This window comes from Xiphias gladius, chromosome 22 (assembly GCF_016859285.1).
Source record: "Xiphias gladius isolate SHS-SW01 ecotype Sanya breed wild chromosome 22, ASM1685928v1, whole genome shotgun sequence".
Taxonomy (NCBI): domain Eukaryota; kingdom Metazoa; phylum Chordata; class Actinopteri; order Istiophoriformes; family Xiphiidae; genus Xiphias; species Xiphias gladius.
Window position 1 is genome coordinate 24658143 of NC_053421.1, and position 14276 is coordinate 24672418.

The following is a 14276-nucleotide window of genomic DNA, read 5'->3' on the forward strand; positions in this document are numbered from 1 at the left end:
AAAACAAATAAACAAATAAGACTCACCTGTGCTTAATTGTCTGTGTTCATATGACCTGAATTGACCAATGAATGATGGTTTTACTGCATAAAAAGGCGCTGATTGTTTCCATTTTCCTTTTCACAACAGCAAAGAAAAGAGAGCTGTCTGAGAGCATCAGAAATGCTATTATCAACATAACAATTCCAAGGGCTACAAGGCAATCGCCAAAGACCTTGAAATCCCTGTTTCAACAGTTCGTAATGTTATCAAGGAGTTTCACAGCAATAAAACTGTTGAGACGCCTCCAGGACGTGGAGCTAAGAAGACACATTCTGGACAAAACACCACCCAGGACGTCTAAAGGGCTCCAGGCTGAGCTGGAGCAACCTGGAGTGGTGGTTTCAGCCCGTACCGTAGGCCGCACACTACAACCAAGTAGGGCTCCATGGGCCAAGGCCAAGGAGGACACTGCTGTTAAAAGAAAGGCACCAAAAGGCAAGATTCATGTTTTCAAAAACTTTCCCAGATAAGCCACAGTCTTTCTGGGATAATGTTCTATAAACTCAAAAGAGAGCTTGAACGCGTAACAATGGAAGACTGGCAGAAACTACCAGCAGACAGCTGCAAGAGGCTTCTAGTTGGCTACGAGAAGCGTTTCGAGGCTGCCAAAGGTTCTTCAACCAAATATTAGCTCATTGTTTTGGTGTAACGCATCGCCAAACCACAGATTTTACACACGAAATTCGATTTGCTCGTTTTGAAAAGTGCAGCTTGTGAAAACAGTTGTGAAATGTCTTCTGTGGTGCTGTGAGGAGCTTTCCAGTGTTGTGAAATAACCCTGAGAATTTCATCCGGGCTATCTCCGCATGGGTTTGACACAAGGAGTGCATTATAAAAATGCTTGTGGGTCTAAGAGAATTGGGTATTTCGGAGGCAGGGGGCTATAATGAAAGATGTTTTTAAGTTGCACCCTGGGAAATCAGGGAGCCAGCATTTCTGGGGCTTGACCCTGACAAGGGACATAAAATCTGGATAAACTGTCCTCTGTCGCTTCCTCGAACTTTTTAAAATCTTCCTGTAATCTCTTGCGGGTCCCCCAACTTCATGGAAGTGCTGTACTAAAGTGCTGTTGACACGGGCGAATTGGGGCGCCTGCCATTTGTCGGGGAGCTCCTAAGGGGGATTAGGTCTGGTACGATTAAAAATGGCGGTCAATTAAATTCAGGATGAGGCCTTAAGTATAGGGTTAGGATTCCCTTTAAGATTCAAAGGTTTATTTCTCACATACACAAACAATATGTGTAGTGAAATGCAGTGTTGCACACTCACAAGAGAGTGCCAAAAGACTAATGTAAAAAAAAAAAATTAGAAAAAAGAAGAAATATAAAGGAAGAAATCAAGATAAAAATTATGAATGTATGTAAAAATGTAACATTTACATACGCCAGAATTTTATACAAAAAAAAAAATGTGTGCACCCTCGGTTGCAATTATGCAAATATGCAGGGAAATGCAAAGGAGTCACAGAGGACGATATGGTGAACAAGACTAAGGATACAGGGGCCAGTTAACTGATAAAGTTAAAGTAGTTTTAGGTCAAACATAAGGTTTTTAGGATCTGGATTTTGTTTTAGGGTCAGGTTAGGATTGGGATTTGAATGGGTTCTGCCAATAAGCTTTGGCAATGCAATAAACGTGAAGTTTATGAAACGGACATTATAAACCTGAGGCTGTTTGAAGAGCCGGTTCGGACTCAGGGTCACGGTTACAGTCCGGATCTGGCTAGAGTAGTTCAAGCGGGTCCACGGTGGCTTCAAAGACTGTCACCGGACACAGAAACGACGCGCCCGCGTTCGTGTTCGTGCCTGCCAGTGGCGTGAGCGCCTGCCGGCCGTGCGTAAAGGCCCTCGCCCGGCTGCTGCCCCCCCCCTCCGGGCTGCTCCCCGAAGTCTCACTTCCCCGGAGGAGCGGTGCATTGCGGTCGGTCTGGTGTGTAGTGTATAGTATCCTCTGACTTTGTGCCACCCAGAGAGAGAGAGAGAGAGAGAGAGGGAGAGAGAGGGAGAGCTGTTGCCGATGCGCTGACTTCATAACATACAGGAACTGCGACGTCAGAGAGAGGGGGGGGGGGCAGGGGGAGAGAGAGAGAGAGAGAGAGAGGGGGGGGGGGGGGTTAGCAGTCGGACCAAAGTGCGCTATCAGCTGCTGAAGGCTGGACAGACGAGCGGCGTGGGGACACTGATACGGGGCGGGGGGGGGCGAGCGAGAAGGAGGGAGGGAGGGGGGGCGAGGCGGAGGACGGAGACTCCCTCGTCGTTGTCGACGGCGACGGCGGTACAGATGGGTGCGACTCTCCACAGCTGAGCCGGCCACCGACCGATCCAGCAGCACCAGCTGTCACCCGGGGCTGCGTGAATCCAGATGACCGCAGCTGGATAGCCCACATCCCGCGAATGACGCTTGGCTATCAGTAAGTTGAATTACAGCTTCCTAAAATTTTTCTCTCCCTCTCTACGGTCCATTTTTTTATCGCTTATTTTGCAAATATCCACGGCCTTCGCGTCATTGGATGACTCAGTAGGAAGCAAATGTCCTCCTCTGCCGCACTTGTGTGTTTTATTAGGAGTGTCGGCGCGCACAAACTTTTACAACCCCCCTACTGTCGGGCTTTATTTTCATCCTCCAGCCTGCACTGTGACAGGAGCTGTCATTAGGACCGAACATGGCTGTAGCACCACCCTATGGCTGCATTTATTGGGCAGAAAAGGAGCATTACGGGGTGTGACTTAACTGTAACCTAGTTACAGCTGTATGTGTGTGTACACCTCAGTCGTATGTGGGCTGTTTGCTTTGGTCAGAGCCCACTGAATGGCAGGCATTCAGACCTCTGCGCGGCCGTTGGTCAGGGGAATAAAACTGCACTGTTTGTGACTTGTTTTTCTGCTGCAGGGCCTGCGCGTGTCTCCCTCATCCTCTCCCCCTTCCTTGAGCAAGAATACGATGAGAGACGTTACAAACCCAGAGCAGAGACGTAGGGTTATGTAAGAGAAAGTGAGTGTTGCACAAATGCTTCAGAGCTGCCGGAGTCCAAGACAAAAGCGCAATGGAAAGTTGGGAGCGCCAGCACATTTTTACATCACACCTGAGGCTTTGAAGCCGCTGCTCTCTCTTATCCTGAGCTTGTGAGAGCTGACGGGGGTCCAGCACCTTGCTCGAAGGTCATTTTCCCCGGGACTGACGTCTTAGCAGGCTATTCGATTGATCCTCTGGATTTTTCTTTTACTGACAGCAGCCCCCCGACAACCATTCTGCGCATCTAGCTCACCGTGTAAAACTGGTTTCATTTTAACGCTTCAGGGTCGCGTCACCGTGTGAGAGTATAGTTTACAAGCTTACACTGTGTCAACCGCTCCGACTCCCTCCCTCCTACACCTCTCTTCCTGAAACAGTGTTTACTAGATGTCTATCTTCGTGGCAATCCAAATGCAAAAGATGGGAAAGGGAAATGGGAGGGGGTGGGGGGAGAGGTTGTGGGGGTTGTGTAACGCGATTCCTGACCTGCTTTGGAGCAGAATGCACATGCTGAACAAATCCAGTATGAAATGGCCTCCGTGTTACCATCAATTCATTGCAGTATGTTCCTTTTCATTTAAAATGTCTTTTAAAAGTTATGTTTTTACAGTGATCGCCAAAGTAAAGCTGTGCCTGACATTTTGTCCGACCCTTGTCTTTGGCAGGTCCAGAGTGTCCACAGTTAGTTGTCTGGTCACTAACAGGCACGCAGACGATAAAAATGAATGCGGCTGTACAATGTAAAGCTGCATCGTTTAGTCGATTAATCGATTAGTCGATTGACAGAGAATTAATCGGCAGCTATTTTAATAATTTACTTATTCTTTGTCATTTTTAAGTGAAAAAAATCTAAACATTCTCTTCTCCAAGTTTCTCAAATGAGACTATTTTATGCTTTTCCTTGTCTTGACGTTATAGTGAATTGAATATCCTTGGGTTTTGGGCCTAAGGTCGGACAGACAAGACATTGGATGACATTTCCTTGGGCTCTAGGACATTGTGATGGGCATTTTAACCAAATGACTAATCAAGAAATAAAACTGCCAGATTAATTGATTATGAAAATAATTGTTAGCTACAATGGTTGCCATGTTGTTTTTTTTTAATGTGATCATAAAGTTCAGTCTTACTATTTTTTATCTATGCATGTCAGAGCTTAGAAATGTTTCCACTCAGGCGATGCAAGTTTATTTTTATAGCACCTTTCAACAACAAGGCATTTCAAAGTGCTTTGTATAAAACATATAGTAGAGGGGCACATAGACAATATGTTGTATAAATGAAACACAAGGCGATATAATAAAGAGTTTGAAAAAGGGGTTTGTTCCACACATATGGTGCATAGAAACTGACTGTTGCTCCTCCGTTTTTAGTTTTGACCCTGAGGAAGATCCAAGAAGTCTGGATGGTTTTATAATGTTCAACAGATCAGTAGCAGATCACATAAGCAGTTTGGCCCTAGACCAGTGTTTTATAAATATTAACGTCAACTCTCTTACACACAGAAAACTGGAGTGATGTGATCTACTTTCTTTGTCTTAGCGAGGACTCTAGCGGCAGCATCCTGATAATAATACTTTCATTATACGCTTTTCTATGGTCGCTTATGAGGAGGATAGCAGCGGCAGAAGAGGCTTCAAATGTTGCACTTGTTTTGTCTCAGCTCTGAAGGTGTCTTGCTTGAACAGCTGCTCAAGAGACCATTAAACACCTACTTTCCTCTCTTCTTCCTGCCTGTGGCAGCTGGCACCATGCTGCCCCGTAACTTGCGAACAGGTGGCTGTGACCTGCCGGGGGTGGAGTCAAGCGACGTGCCCCTCATTGGCTACCGGCCTTTACCGCCTGACAGTGGCACCCCGAGCCACCAGTCAGGGAAGGGGAGCGGCAGCGATGAATTGGAAACTTCCCAGGTGAGTTTTTTATATATATATTATTTTGCCTCAGTTTAAACACATCCATCATTTTGTCACTTGAGCTCAAAGTTGGAACGTTGGTGTGGTAGAGAGTGAGATGAAGTCGTAGCTTTTCTGACAGCGTTGCTCTATGAAGATCTGTATGGTTGTGTTTGAGAGCTCACAGTCTCCTACCGCCTACTTTTTAAAAAGTTTTTCTTATGTTCACACAATAAAGTGATCCGATGGAGCGGGGAGGGATTTGGCAGAACTTTTCGTTTGTCGTGGCTCCCCTGACCATCACAGCTAGCAGCGTTTAGAGCGGTCCTCCATGAAACCATTAGGAGCTGCCTTCAGCTACCAGTTTTCTTGAATAAACAGCAGATGTGGTTGGCTGGTTTTTCAGAAAACCCTGAGGGAATAAAGACTGTGTGATTCAGAAAGCAAAAGCTATGTGAGTCTCAAAACTCAAAACAGGGCAATAACATGATAGCAAAACTAGTTAGGTATTTTAAACTTAAATGGCTTGATGACAGATCTTTGCTCATTCTAATGCGATCGTTTTTAGCCACGGCGGCCTGTCGGTCCACGACTTTGTTCCAGAATAAAATATCTCAAATAATGTACAGACATTTCTGGTGGATGGAGGATGAACCCCCCTGACTTTGGTGGTCCCCTGACTCTGAGGCCCAAAGGTGTTGATTATATTTGATCCTTCTTGATATATCTCAGCACCTGTTGGAAGGACTATCATGAAATTTCACAATACACATTCATGTTCCCCACAGAATGACTAGCAATAACTTTGGTATCCCCTTTCATTTTCTATAGGGTCATTATCAGGTCAAAATTTTTATGACCAAATACCAGCAAAACCGCTGACATTTACGTCATCCTCGGCTCTACTTTCTGTTTAGTGCTAATTAGCAAAGGTTAGCATGCTAACATGCTAAACTGAGATGGTGAACATGGTAAACATTATACCTGCTTAGCATCAGCATGTTAGCGTTGCCACTGTGCGCATGTTAGCATTCTGATGTTGATGTGTGCCTCACAGAGCTGCTGGCACAGCCCTAGACCCTTAGTCTTGTTTATATGATGGATATTTACGTTTTATTTCTGTACTCTCCTGCATAACAGAGTGTTTCTTTTGTGGGGTGAGCTTCACAACTTGTATGCAGTTTGTCGCTGATGTGCATGACTCCAGGATCAGTAATATGAACTAAAGTTGAACTAAAATAGAAGAAGTTGGAAGGTTCATGGTACAGGCGAATTTCCCATGCTCTTTCACCTCTGTTAATGTTTAGTGACTTGATAGTGAGGTTCGTCGAGCCTTATCAGATACTTTTAGGATGGTCCGTGTGTGAGCTTCACACACACTTGGTATGTTATGTTGAGGCTCTTTATACAGTGCTGAAGCCTTTTACCGCAACGTTTTTTTTTTTTTTCAGCCGAGGACCAGATTAATTTCCTCCCTCTTGCACGTGTGGTAAAAAACTTCAGATTTCCATTAGAGCCACATTAGTAAAAAAAAAAAAACATTTTCACTGAGTCATGATGATGTACTCACCAACCAATTCACACTTGACCTGCGCATGGCTCTTTCACACCAGGCCTCAAGAAACTCCTCTTGGCTAAAAAAAGAGGTTACACTGACTGCATCTCAGAATGAGCAGACTTCCTCCTTGCTCATGTCACATGCCTGCTGCTGGACCTCGCAGTAATTAATCTATGTGGTGGTTTGGCTGGTCGATGCAGCGTACACCTGCTCTCCCTATAAACAGTGTCCAGTATCACAGGCCGCCTCCAAGAACAGTCTGTCAAGTGGAATCCAATACGACCACTTTGCTTATTCTTTAAAGAGGGAAACTTGGATGTGTGAGTCAGGATGCATGACGTGACAGCCTCGAGTGAACAATGAAGCTTTAAGATGAAGTGAACAAAGCGTGTTTCCAGGTTCAGTTGTATTGCTTGACATGAAAATCAGGCCAAAAGACTTTTACATTGTTAATTAACAGCTTTAGGCAATGTACTGTGCATTTCTGGGCCTGATGTCTTGTTTGGTGGTGTAGCTTACAAGTTCAAGGCAATGACTGGTCAAATGTAGGTGATGGTTTCACATCAAATATACCAAGTGCAGTTACAAGAGATTTGGCAGCAGAAAAAAATGTTTTCATCAGGTTTTGGGGCCAGCCTTTTACCAAAGAGCGAGATTTCCTTCAATACTCACCATTTTCTATCAATGTTCAACAATTATACAGCAATAAATTCATCTTAGAGAAGGCAGAAAGTTTATGTCCTCAAGGAAGTTTCAATAGACCAGATAAGGGCCAATAAATGGCCCAGCTGTTATAAAATGGTTCTTTCAATGTTGTATTGAATGTTCTGATATGTCAGTGTCTATGAGTTGTGACATGCTTTTAAAAATGATTTAGTCCACTGACATAACTTGTATCTTTCTTTTTTTATGTCTGCTCTTTTCTTTCTTTCCTAAACATTAGGAAATGCAGTAATCACAAGTTTGTTCGCTGTTTTCAAAAAGGGAATAGGGCCACGCTGGGTTTTGTTGTCGGCATCTCAGCCTCGTTAATTAAACCCCTTTGACTGCCAAGCATGTTTTCTGTTGACTTCCCATGACAAAAATATAGCCTCACGTCTTCCTTTTGAAGGCAGCTATAGATAGACTGCATGACCAAAAGTGTGTGGACGCATTTATATTTTTAACATGACAATGCTCCTGGGTAAAAAGCCGGGTCCATGAAGAAACGGTTTTCCCAGTTTGGTGTGAAAGAACTTGACTGGGCTGCACAGAACTCTAACTCAGCCCCATCGAGCACCTTTGAGATGAACTGGAATGCTGACTGTGAGTGCCAGGTTATGCTGTCCTACATCAGCAGGAGGCAAAACTGTTTATAGCTGTTCTTAACAACCACACTTAAAGGCAGGGCGAAAAGCTGGCCGTCATATAGAGGGGGGAGAAGCAGTATTGTTTAAATATGGCAGTAACGGTGCATATTTTCAGACAGTCTCTCCTCGAATGGCATTCATACTGTTACACTTGGTTGGTCACATGAAAAGTGGGAACAATAGTTGTGTAAAGAATAAAAAAAGAGAGGAACTCAAATCTTGCTTAGTAGCTGCGAGTGTTGGATTGTCGGCTTTGGAAAGTTACAGAAATTGTTGGACACGGATCAACCAAATGTGATGTCAGAAAGCTGTTGGGGAAGCGGGTTCCTGGAGCTATTTGATAGTCTGGCGAGTATTTCAGATGGAGTGTACTGGCGCTTGCCATCACCCAGCATCGGGGGATGAACTCACTAATAGAGCTGTAGCTGAATGGGTTAATCCCTGCAGCCATGTTCCAACGTCTGGTCGAAAAACCCTCGCCAAAGAGTGGAGGCTGTTATAGCAGCATATTAATCTCCCTGGTTTTTTTCAATGAGATGTTCAACAGTTTTAATCAGGTGTAATGTGTGGCTGTCAATTTTTTTTGTTTGTTTTTGGCTACAATGCCCAAAAAACCACCTCTGACTGACAGGAGCAAGTTAATGCCGGTACAAGTTAATCTGGACATTTTCACTGTTGGAAATCACTCACTAAAGCAGAATTAGAGGAGCCAGGTTAAGTCAAAGTTTACACACCACTAAGTTAACTATTCCCTGTAAACTAGCTTGCAAAACATCACAGACTGATGATATCTAACAGTGTAATCATATCCAAGGGAGGATTTTTTTCCTTTAAGGGAAATAGAAAAGCTTTGACCTGAATGCCACAGAGTTTTACTTGAAAGAGAGTAGATAACGGGCACCAAGGGATACATAGATGAAAGCGTGAGAAGAGGAGCAGAGAGAAAGATAGGAAGGAAGGGGTCGGGGTTGTGAGCCACTCAAAAAAACAATGGTTATCTTTAAATAAAGCTTCAGAAGATGTGTTTATGACTCCCGTATGGTGAAAAGACTTGTGTAGGGTTGTAAATGAGGGTCTCGAGTGTTTTGGCACAGCGGAAGCACAACTACATGGATTTATTTAAGGAAAAAGGTTGGAGCTGGTTGTTTTTTGAGACTGGGGGCTCAAAATGGAGAGTCGGCTTCCTGCCTGCTTTTCTGGTGCCCTCCAATAGCTGATGTGGTTGTTCAGGAGGAGAGGTTGGCTCAGCCTCAACTTGTGATGGAAGGAGAGGGGAAGAAAAATAACTTCGCAACACGACAGCATGTCCTGCTTCCCGTGTTTGTCTCCGCTTATTATGTTCTTCCTGCATGCAGCTGGGGGTGGGGAAACCTAAGAGAATATCTTGCATAGAACATAAACAACGTCTTACATATGGTAACAACATTGTCCAAAATCAACATGGGAAAATCAACACTGGTTTTCTTTTAAAAAGAATCGCAAGATCTCTCGAATAATAACCGCAGAGTCCTTTTTTTTTTTTTTTTTAATTAATAATCAACTCATACCACCCACCAATGTTGCTTATAATTATGATCCTTATCCACCCGCCTTTGAGGCAGCTGAACTCCAAATTACACATGCTTTGAAAAGTTTCTCCAAAGAAAAGGCTGGTTTCTCTGACCCAGATTCAGCCTGGTTTCCGAAGGCAAACTCAACTGACGCTCCACTGAATATAGTTTAATCTCAAGTATCTCAATATACCAGCTTTGTCTGGAATAAGGGAAACAGAGCAAAGGGCTATTCTCCTTTGTGTCTGTGATAAAGGCCCACAGGATCACTACGCTAATGTACTGAAGGCCAGACGAGTGATCAGCAAGAGCTTTAAATCACTTACACACTTTTAGAAGTAAGCGGTAAGACTGTGCCTTAGGGGGAAATCTTATATCTTATATATAGCTATATATACTAGCTATATTTAAAGCCTTGTTTAAAATTCTATTTATCTCAGTGAGACTCGTGATTTGTTTTCAGCGTGAACATGAACAGGGAAATATTCCGAATCAGGTTTTATTAATTCTGTTATTACCTGTTCTTTTATTGCATCAAAACTTGCTTTATTTAATTTTGCTTATATTGTGTGTGTGTGTGTGTGTGTGTGTGTGTGTGTGTGTGTGTGTGTGTGTGTGTGTGTGTGTGTGTGTGTGTGTGTGTGTGTATGGGCTATATTGGGTAGGGGATCCTTTTTGCCTCTTCCTGGCATTCATAGCAGCATAACATTAGCAGAGTCAGAATACTCCAGCCCCAGAGTGGTGCAAGTAACATTTCACACTTTTTCCATCCTTTTTTTTTTTCATCTTAAATAGTTTTCATTTTGTACTCATTGTGAAAACTTTCAGTATCTATTTATCTGGAGGACTTGAACTTCAGGAGAGAATTGTATTCTTGGTATAATTAAAGCTGCGCAAATCAATAGTTTTATAACTCTGAAACTCGGCAGTGGAGCATTTTAGCGGCTTTTAGCTCTGGTTTTACGTCGGTGAGATGTTCAGTCTCACTGCGCTTTTCAACCCTGTTTCTAGCAACAGCAAGCAGCCGCTTTTAGCAAAAGAGCTCTGATAAACAGGGTTACTACCTACCTACAGACAGACAAAGTTAGCAGTTAGCTGGTGAAGCTATTGGGGTGTTTAGAAGCTAATAGGCCACTTTTGTCCAGGAGATTGTGGAGACCAAAAACGGACCTAAAAGGAGAGTTAATATTGGACTAACATGCAAAAGTTGGATAGAAACATGACTCCAAATTAATGATATTGCTAATTCTCAAGCTAATGTTGCTCTGTGTCTGCTGAATGTATATAAAGGCAACTGTTTGCTGGCACGTTTGAAATAAAAATTTGCATAAGTTGATATGAAATATATTGTGTTTACAGCCTGTTCCAATGCCCACAAGTGGACACAAAATAATCAATTAATGCTGCTTTACACATTGTACATAAAGTCTGTGCTGTGTGCTAGTCGACCAATAAGCAAACTGCCCTCCACACACACACACACACACACACACACACAGCTGTGAAAGTTTCCACCTAGTTAACATGGCTTCACTCTGTGTCATTAGCCCTTTAAATAAACACAGCTTGCTTCCTGGTTTAGATGCTGTCTAAACATTTATTACCGCTCGTTACAAGACTACAGGGAGTCTTACCGCTCTAAAACCAGATCAGGCTACTGACTGAAAATATAGTATGAGGGCTGTCCAACCTCTACCTGTGCTCCGATGGCGGCCTTCTCAGCTAATTGTTGTTTTGCTTAGCATTGTATCAAACGGGATACTCAACCAAACTGGTTTATCTGCATGGGAAGGTCATCTACAAAGCGAAAGAGAGCAGGAGAGCAGAGACTAGAGACTGAAAAAGAAGGGCTATTGTTCTGGAAATAGCTTCAGGGCTCTGTCTGTCAGTGTGTGTGTGTGTGTGTGTGTGTGTGTGTGTGTGTGTGTGTAGTTGTGTGTGTAGTTGTTTGGCTATACATTGTGAGGACCAGTCTGAGACATAAACCATGGGAGTGAGGACTTTTTGGGAAATTGAGGACATTTCGTCCGGTCCTCACTTTCTGACACACCTTCAAAGGGCTGTTGGAGGGTCAAAACTTGGTTTTAGGCTAAAGGTTCAGGTTAGAATTAGGTTTAGGGTCTGGGTTAGGCATTTAGCTGTAATGGTTAAGGTTAGGCTAAGGTGCTAGGGAATGCTTATGTCAATGAGTGTCCCCACAAAGATAGAAGTACAAACGTGTGTGTGTGTGTGTGTGTGTGTGTGTGTGTGTGTGTGTGTGTGTGTGTGTGTGTGTGTGTGTGTGTGTGTGTGTGTGTGTGTGTGTGTGTGTGTGTGTACGTGTACAATGGGTGTGCCAAGGTGATGCAGGCCCGTGGGGGCCGGACTTAGCTCCTGCCTCAGGTGTGTCTTTGTGATACAGAGCCACAAGACGTGAAGAGGCTAATGGTAAAGACATACACGTCCAGATCTAGGTCAACGGATAGTGAAATAAGAGGCGTTGAAGTCAAGAAAGAAGGAAACAAAGAGGAAACAACAGATGAGAGAAAATGGGGAAAAGGAAACTGCTGTTTCTACCTTCATCTTGAAAATTTCCAGGAAGCTTAGGGATTGCTACCTGTCTGGACCTGCAGAGGGAAAGGTAACGTACGGGACCATTTTTTTTTTTTTTACAGCTTTTGTATTTGTGTGTCTGTGTGTGTGTGCATGGGCTAATTTCATGGGAAAGATAGAATTGCGGGCAAATTTGCATAGAAACAGCAGAGATCGCACAGGTAGGCAGGATACCAGGTTTGCTAAACAGACTATATTCTGTTCAGTGCAGTATCCTTTGTGAGTGCAAGGAGCGCCTGCATGGAGCGCTGACCTTCCATCCAGTTCAAGTCAAGGTAATTTGAAAGCCCCATAATAGAGGCTAACGGGCTTATTACATGTAACTACTAATTACACAGGTTGAGCATTGAGAACAGCAGACCACAGGCAGCAGTGGCCACCGCTCACTTCACCTCCGCTGTCTGAATGAATGGGTTCTTTTGCTCAGACCGTGACATTGAATTTACACATGAGAGAGCTCACAGGTCAGTACATGCAAAATGTGTGAAAATGAAAGGCGGATCGTTGGTTTTTAATTTTTTTTGTGAAGCTGATTAATAGTCAGAAGGGTTTAGAAAATGTTCTGTTTTGGTGTATTTGTTTTGAGTGTGTTCCCAAGGTGTTGCTCGCGTGTCAGTTGACTCACAAGGAGTATGAACCATATAAAATAGTCTGGAGATTTCACCAGACACCCAGGATGGCTCAACTCTGTGTTTTACTCATGCATTCTTATTCATGGAAAAATTCACAGGCGCGGAAGCGTCGGCACCAGGCTAAGTGTAAAGTGATGCCGCTCGCTGTAGTAGTTCAATGCACAGTCTGTGCACTAGATGTAAACAGAAGGTTCGCCCTACCCAACACCAATAATTCACGGCACAAGAATGGAAACGACTGTCGTTCTCAAATTAGTTGACGGCAACTTCATTGTAAGAACTAACATTAAGGCTGGTTTTATACTTGTGCGTTGAATCGACGCCGTAGGAACGGTGTAGACACGTACCGTGCGTCGTAGCCAGGCCTGCATCTCCCTCGAAATTAAACTACACGTCGCAGCTTCACAGACTGCCACAACTGTGACTGGTCCACTTGGCAGCATGTCTTGTCCATGTCTCTCAGTGGCCGGACGAGCACAGAAAACTCCCCCTCCCTTTTCCTCAATTGGTCCAATGGTCGTACACACCATCTCCTCCGACAGCTTCTCTCATTTCTGCGTTGCAGCAATTCTCAGTAAGTCTAACTGCTGTGTCGACATTTATATGCTCCCGGTCCAACATGATCTTGCTCGGTTTCAGTCGCCATTGTTTGAAGTACACGCACCGTGGCATAGAAACCCCACCGCCAACTAGGGTTTTGGTTGCAGTCGCAGGGTGACGCAAACGCGCCAGCGCAAAAGTATAAATGCTCATAACAGCTTAGGCCCCTTGTGTAGTCTACGGCGTAGGATCTGCGCCGATCCAGAAGTAGAAACCAGGCTTTAGATAGCAACTAGATCTGAGTGATTCATGTTTGTTGATGTTGTTAAAGATTTGTTTTCATCAGTGAAGGATGCTTGTATCAGTTGGGAAGCCCCAAATGGTGATATTTATTTTTAACTCATACTCAGCATGTATGAATGTGACTACACTTTAGTCAGAACAATCAGGGCCTTTACAAGGGACTCAGATCTTTTACCTAAATAAAAGTACCAATTCTGCAATGTAATCATGCTCCATTAAAAGTAAAAGTCCTCTATGCAAGATTTTACTAAAGTAAAAAAGGGCATTTTCTTATTGGAGCTGGTCGATGTGGAGATCATTTCAACTACTTTATGCAGTGTACAGTTTGTTAGAGTAGTTTAGTCCAGTGGTTGCTTTTTGCTTCTTTTCAAAGGGTCACAAGCCAAAAACAAAAACAAAAACAAAAACGGTGGAATCACTTGTTTACCCTTTAACACGATGCTGTAGTTTATAAGCTTTATTTTAATGTAAAATTTTAATTTGTAAAGTAACTAGTGACTCCAGCTGTCGAACAAATACAGTGCAGTAAAAAGTACAATATTTAGAAGTGTAAAGTTGTGTAGAACAGAAATACTCAAGTAAAGTACCTCAAAACCGTACTTAGCTACGGCGCTTGAGTAAATGTGCTTGGTCACCTTCCACCACTGGCCTTTAAAGACACAAATTAAAAATGTCTGGCTTATAATATCAGCAATTCAGTGGCAGCAAAAAGTCATCAGGCTCTTATCTCTGGTGGTTGTTTTGACAGTATTCAAATGTCTCTGGATTGCCTCTGCATGTCACTGTATTCTCCTCTTCTCTGTGTC